The sequence below is a fragment of the Rhinopithecus roxellana genome, chromosome 13, assembly GCF_007565055.1.
Source record: "Rhinopithecus roxellana isolate Shanxi Qingling chromosome 13, ASM756505v1, whole genome shotgun sequence".
In the NCBI taxonomy this organism is placed as follows: domain Eukaryota; kingdom Metazoa; phylum Chordata; class Mammalia; order Primates; family Cercopithecidae; genus Rhinopithecus; species Rhinopithecus roxellana.
In genome coordinates this window covers 51,675,799-51,683,087 of record NC_044561.1, presented here as the reverse complement: position 1 = coordinate 51,683,087, position 7,289 = coordinate 51,675,799, and positions in this window count along the sequence as shown.

Genomic DNA, 7,289 nt, shown 5'->3' with positions numbered 1-7,289 from the left:
CTGGGCAGATGCCACTAGTTGTATACTATTATCCCTTCTATCATTTTTTCTTTAAAAAACTCCAGTATTGTTTGGGGTGAGCAATGTACCCAGATAAAGACATTCATTTTTCCCAATCTCCCTTACAGCTAGATCTTGGCCAGTGAAATATTAAGTGGAAATTACCAAGGCTTCCAGGAACTCATTTTAGCAGCTTTTTAACAATGCCTAAAACACCTATGTGATGCTGGAGGTGAGCAGCCACATTGTGACCATGAGGCAATAGACATGAAGTAGTTTATGTTTACGTTCAAATCTTTCAACTATCTGGTATTCACATACATATATATATACACACACACACACATACACACATAGTGGGGTGCCATTTTTAAGCCACAACTTAAAGTTTACTTGATCAATTATTATTTGTCCAGGAGACCAATATTATGTCTTCACATTACTGCATTCTAGGTCTAGCTTCTGGCTCCCAATTTTTTTTTTTTTTTTTTTGTGAGAGTCTCGTTCTATTGCCTAGGCTGGAGGGCAGTGGGGTGATCTCGGCTCACTGCAATCTCCACCTCCCTGGTTGTGCCACCATACCCAGCTAATTTTTTTTGTATTTTTAGTAGAACGGGGTTTCATTGTGTTGGCCAGGCTGGTCTTAAACTCCTGACCTCAGGTGATCTGCCGGCCTTGACCTCCCAAAGTGCCGGGAAAAGTAGCAGCAAACAGATTTATAGATGTCCCCAAAGCTCAGCAAGCTGTGAGATCCTCTCCTGTTCCTGCAACCTGCCTGAATTGCTGGTCTGGCAAAGAATGATTTTTTTTTTTTTTTTTTTGAGACAGAGTCTTGTTCTGTTGCCCAGGCTGGAGTACAGTGGTGCTGTCTTGGATCTCGGTTCGTTGCAACCTCCACCTCCTGGGTTCAGGCGATTCTTATGCCTCAGCCTCTCAAGTAGCTGGGACTACAGGTGTGCACCATCATGCCCAGATAATTTTTGTATTTTAGTAGAGATAGGGTTTCACCATGTTGGCCAGGCTGGTTTTGAACTCCTGACCTCTCATGTGATCTGCCCGTCTTGGCCTCCCAAAGTGTTGGGATAACAGGCGTGAGCCACCACGCCTGCCAAGAATGACTTTTAAAAGAAAAAAAAAATTTTTTTTTTTTTGAGATGGATTCCTGCCCTGTCACACAGGCTGGGGTGCAGTGGCACAATCTCGGCTCACTGCAATCTCTGCCTCCCAGGTTCAAGCGATTCTCGTTTCTCAGCCTCCCGAGTAGCTAGGAATACAGGCGCCTGCCACCTCACCTGGCTAATTTTTGTATTTTTAGTAGAGACAGGGTTTCACCATGTTGGCCAGGCTGGTCTGGAACTCCTGACCTCAGGTGATCCACCCGCCTTGGCCTCCCAAAGTGCTGGGATTACAGGTACGAGCCACGGTGCCTGGCTGAAAATTCATAATTCTAAGAGTTGCCCCAACCCTCCAACAGTTGATACCACCTCTGATCCCCAGGCTAGAAAACCGGGGGCCAACAGCAGATGCATGCAGAAGCATCAACTGCAGCTGGCCGGAAAACACAGACATGCACATACCCAGGCTGGGGCGTCTGCCTTCGGAAAATCATTACAGATAGGGCTGCTTGAAAAGACACTTTTCCCTTTGAGCATTAGCACTGTGGAGAGGGGAGTCTCAGTCAATCCATTACAAGAGAACCAAAGAAGAACCCTTTCAAATAGGCATTTTATTGGCTTTTTTTTTTTTCTTCCTTGAGGCAGAGTCTCGCTCTGTTGCCCAGGCTGGAGTGCAATGGTGTGATTTCGGCTCACTGTAACCTCTGCCTTCCAGGTTCAAGCAATTCTCCCACCTCAGCCTCCAGAGTAACTGGGATTACAGGCGGCTCCCCCCACCATGCCTAGCTGATTTTTGTTACTTTTTAGTGGAGACGGGGTTTCACCACGTTGGCCAGGCTGGTCTTGAACTCCTGACCTCAAGTGTTCTGCCTGCCTCGGCCTCCCAAAGTGCTGGGATTGCAGGCATGAGTCACCGCGTCTGGCCGCATTTTATTGACTTTTAACACATGCTGGCCACTGCCTTTTGTATTTTTCTGTATTCCTACTGTTATTTCCTCTCTTTACCCCACCTTTTGTCTCCAAAGGTACAGTTTTTCTAAATGGACTAAATAAATAAGTCTGTGAAAAGCCGAATCCATAGCAGAATATGGGGGACTTGGCAGGGTGGTGGGGGCGGAAAATGTACTTGCAGGGCTTCGATAAAGTAATCTCTCTTTTGAGGTGTGCTTTTGAATTTGGGAAAGTCTGGATTTGTCAGGCAGGAGAAATAACATTCAGAGGCCCCAGCGCTCTGCAGGATGCTTTGGTGCAGGCACAAGTCTCAACAGGACAGCCTAGAAGGTGTGAGTGATATGCAGAGAGGCTGCAGGGAGAGCCCAGGGTTATACATCACGCTCAATTACTGAGGCTGGCCGGGCCCTTAAACCACCTGGCTGATTCTCAGCAACCTCCCTCCCTTGAACTAGGGCTCTGGCTTCCATCTGACTGCAGACTTTTCCAGAAGGGGTTCTCCAGGGATAAGATAAGCAGTGCAGATTATAACCCCAGACAGCACTGGCGCAACTTCTTCAATAGATGTTAGCACCCCTTGTGTTTAAGACACAAAGAATTCCCTAGTCTGTAGCAAGCGTTTAAAATTTTAAAAGACACAAAGACAGTAACCCTGTTTACTACAGCTAAATGGCATGCAGGCATGGTGATCTCCCAAAGACTAGGAGTTAGAGAGGGGGACATCCCATAAAACAGAATCGCATCCTCTCTGAGGTTGTGCTTGGCCTGGCAGGTCCCCTAGAGACTCTGGCTGGACACTGGTAACAGTAGCCCCTGGCCCAGGCTTCCTCCTCTGCAAAGGAAGGATTGGCTGGAGCTGAAGGCCCTGGCAACACTCAACATTCTATGACTCCAAACACTCTTTCATCTTCTGGTGGCAAGAAAGAAGCAAGGGCTGGCCGGGCATGGTGGCTCATGCCTGTAATCCCGGCACTTTGGGAGGCCGAGGCAGGCAGATCACGAGGTCAGGAGTTTGAGACCAGCCTAACCAATATGACAAAACCCCTACTAAAAATAAAAAAATTAGCCGGGCATGGGGTCGCGTGCCTGTAATACCAGCTACTCAGGAGGCTGAGGCAGGAGAATCGCTTGAACATCGGAGGCGGAGGTTACAGTGAGCCAAGATCACGCCGCAGCACTCCAGCCTGGGTGACAGATCGAGACTCCGTCTCAAAAAAAAAAAAAAAAAAAAAAAAGCAAGGGCTGCGTGAGAGAGCAGCGGCGGCCTCGAGGCCCTTTCTGACACCCTACGACTCTCCCCTTGGGCGGGAGATTGTCAAGCATGAACCACTGGGTCCAGGCAGATACATGCACAGGCTGATCTTTGGAATAACCAAGCCTGCCTCTGTGGCTGGGCCTTCCTGTGTCCCCAAATCACCAGGTCTGGACGGAAATCTCAGGTATCTCTCCTCATTGCTTTATTCACATATAACCTTCATCTTTGGACACTTTGAAGGGGAGCTCCCCTAAGCCAACCACTCCCCCCACTGGTAATACTCAGCCTTCCGTGGGGCCACGCAACCATGGCCAAGCGCCAGGGATGGGTGGGTGTGTGCTGGCTTCACGGGTGCTGGAGGGGATTGGAGGTTAGATGGTAGGCAGATGGTGCATGGACGTTGGTTGGAATGGTGGCTGGGTGGGTGGATGTGTAGGTGTTAGGTGGATTGTGGGGGTGGTAGTGAATTGGCGGGGGGAGTTGGGGAGATGAGTAACTACAAGAAAGAAGGCAGGAGCTGTAAAAACCCATTTTCATAACAGCTTAAGGGAGAAACACCATTGACAATGATTCCAACCCATCCTCTGGTTGAAGTACAATCTGAGAGCCAAACATTCCTCATTGGTTTAATATTTTCCAGCTTGCAAGTTTGCTCTTCGCAGAATGTGGATCTTCAGACAAGTTTTATCAGTTCCTAGCTGTCATCTGTGTAGCCACACAACAGTGCCTTTCTTACCATTATGAATAGCTCATTCCTTCCACAGCTATTGATTTGTCATCTAACTTTTGTCAGGCACTGGGCAACATGCTGGTTCCACTCCGTTTCAAATAAAAAACAAATACAGTCTAGAGTAAGCAGACAGAAAGCAGGTAAGCAATGAACTGATCATCTTAAACTGTGATCCATGCTATGAAAAAAATAGGCAAGGAGTAGTGAGAGGGTGACAGGGTAGGTCTCCCCTACACAGGCATGTTGGCAGAGGCATCCTGAGAAGGATACACTGGAGGTGAGACCCACAGGCCAGGAAAGAGTCAGAAGGGAGAAAAGCAAGACAACAGCCATCCGGGCTCCGGGGCAGCCTGTGCAAAGGCCCCACACGGGCAAGAGCTGAGAAACTCAAGGACACACTAGGGCCAGTGTGGCTGAGAGCAATGGCCAGGCTGACCTCCCCTCCTGGTGTGCTTAAGACAGTCCCAGTGGATGTCTGTTGTCCTCCTTTATCTTTCAAAAACCTCCCCGTGTGCACGCTGTATCTCACGATCTCCCTTGGTCATGAGAGGGAAGAAGTGAAGTGGGTGGGGAGTCGGGGAGCCACCATGAGGACTGTGTGAGGAATTCAGGTTTATTCTAAGCCCTCTGAGAAGCGACGGGATGGGGCTGCTGTAACGTTCCTAGTGAACTAGCTACACTGAATGAAAGCAGTGGGGAAGGCCAAGGCCAGGGCTTTCCATCCACTCATACATCCAAACAGAGTGACTAAGCAAACCATATAGGGCACTGTGCAATGGGGAGTTAAATACAAATGAGAGGAAGAGGGGCCGGGCGCGGGGGCTCATGCCTGTAATCCCAGCACTCTGAGAGGCTGAGTCGGGCGGATCATGAGGTTGGGAGATCAAGACTATCCTGGCTAACACAGTGAACCCCCATCTCTACTAAAAATACAAAAAATTAGCTGGATGTGGTGGCTCATGCCTGTAATCCCAGCACTCTGAGAGGCCGAGGCGGGTGGATCATGAGGTCGGGAGATTGAGACCATCCTGGCTAACACAGTGAACCCCCATCTCTACTAAAAATACAAAAAATTAGCTGGGTATGGTGGCAGGCGCCTGTAGTCCCAGCTACTTGGGAGGCTGAGGCAGGAGAATCACTTGAACCCAGGAGGCGGAGGTTGCATTGAGCCGAGATCACACCACTGCACTCCAGCCTGGGTGACTGAGTGAGACTGTTTAAAAATAATAATAATAAAAATAAAAAACAAGTAAGAGAAGATGTACGGATGGCCAGCGAAGATGCTGAGCACCCCACGCACGAGGGAAATGCAAGTCAAGACACAGTGAGATCCCACTCCATGCCTACTAGGATGGCGACAATTTTTTTTTTTTTTTTAAAGGAAGGCTGGGCACGGTGGCTTACGTCTATAATCCCAGCACTTGGGAGGCTGAGGCAGGTGGATCACTTCAGGTCAGGAGTTTGAGATCAGCCTGGCCAACATGGTGAAACCCCAATTCTACTAAATATACAAAAAGCCGGGCGTGGTGGCACGCGCCTGTAATCCCAGCTACTCAGAGGATGCGGCAGGAGAATCACTTGAACCTGGGAGGCGAAGGATGCAATGAGCCAAGATCGCACCACTGCACTCCAGCCTGGGTGACAGAGCAAGACTCCGTCTCAAACTATGAATGAATGAATGAATGAATGAATGAATGAATGAATGAATGAATGGAAAATAGCAGGTTTTGACGAGGATGTGGAGAAATTGGCGGCCTCTTACATTGTTGGTGGGAATGAAAGTGGTGCAGCTGTGGAGGGAAGTGATTTGGCAGTTCTTCAAAAACCTAAACAGAATTACAATATGTATTAGTTTCTTAGGACCGCCGTAACAAAGCACCACAAACTTAGTGGCTGAGACAAAGAAATATGTTGTCTCCCAGTTCTGCAGGTGGGAAGTTCAAAATCAAGGTCTTGGCAGGCACAATGGATCATGCCTGTAATCCCATCACTTTGGGAGGCCGAGGCAGGTGGATTATTTGAGGTCAGGAGTTGGAGACCAGCCTGGCCAACATAGTGAAACTCTGTCTCTTCTAAAAAAAAAAAAAAAAATACAAAAAACTACCCAGGTGTGCTAGCAGGTGCCTGTAATCCCAGCTACTCAGAAGACTGAGGCAGGAGAATCACTTGAACCTGGGAGGTGGAGGTTGCAGTGAGCCGAGATCACGCCACTGCACTCCAGCCTGGGCAACAGAGCCAGACTCTGTCTTGAGAAACAAAACAAAACAAAACTTAAATCAAGGTTTTGGCTGAGTTGGCTCCTTCCACAAGAGAAGGATCTGTTCCAGGCTCTCCCAGCTTTTGGTATCCCTAGCTTGTTGGTGCCACCTTCTCCCTGTGTGTCCACAACGTCCTCCCTCCATACATGTCTACGTGTGTCCAAATCTCCCTGGTTTAGAAGGACACCAGTCAGATTGCTTTAGGGTGTGCCATTTTCAGTTGATTACGTCTGTAAAGAGCCTCCTTATTTCCAAATAACATTACATGCTGAGGTACTGGTGGTTAGGACTTCAACATATCTTTTTGGGAGTACATAATTCAACCCTTTACATCATTTGATCCAGTAACATAGAGAAACCCTGTCTCGACAAAAAATACAAAAATTAGCCGGGTGGCCGGGCGCGGTGGCTCAAGCCTGTAATCCCAGCACTTTGGGAGGCCGAGACGGGCGGATCACGAGGTCAGGAGATCGAGACCATCCTGGCTAATATGGTGAAACCCCGTCTCTACTAAAAAATACAAAAAACTAGCCGGGTGAGGTGGCGGGCGCCTGTAGTCCCAGCTACTCCGGAGGCTGAGGCAGGAGAATGGCGTAAACCCGGGAGGCGGAGCTTGCAGTGAGCCGAGATCCGGCCATTGCACTCCAGCCTGGGCGACACAGCCAGACTCCGTCTCAAAAAAAAAAAAAAAAAAAAAAAAATTAGCCGGGTGTAGTGGCACATACCTGTAGTCCCAGCTATTTTGGGGGCTGAGGTGGGAGGATTGCTTGAGCCCGGGCTGTCGAGGCTGCAGTGAGCTGAGATCGCGCCACTGCACTCCAGCCTGGGTGACAGAGTAAGACTATGTCTCAAAAAAAAAAAAAAAAGTACACACCCAGAGAAACTGACTCCCCCGCAAGCTTGTGTTACATATTGTGGGCATCTCGACCCAGGCTCCATTTCCCGTTCTCTCATTTAGCACAGTATAAAAATCCCACGTT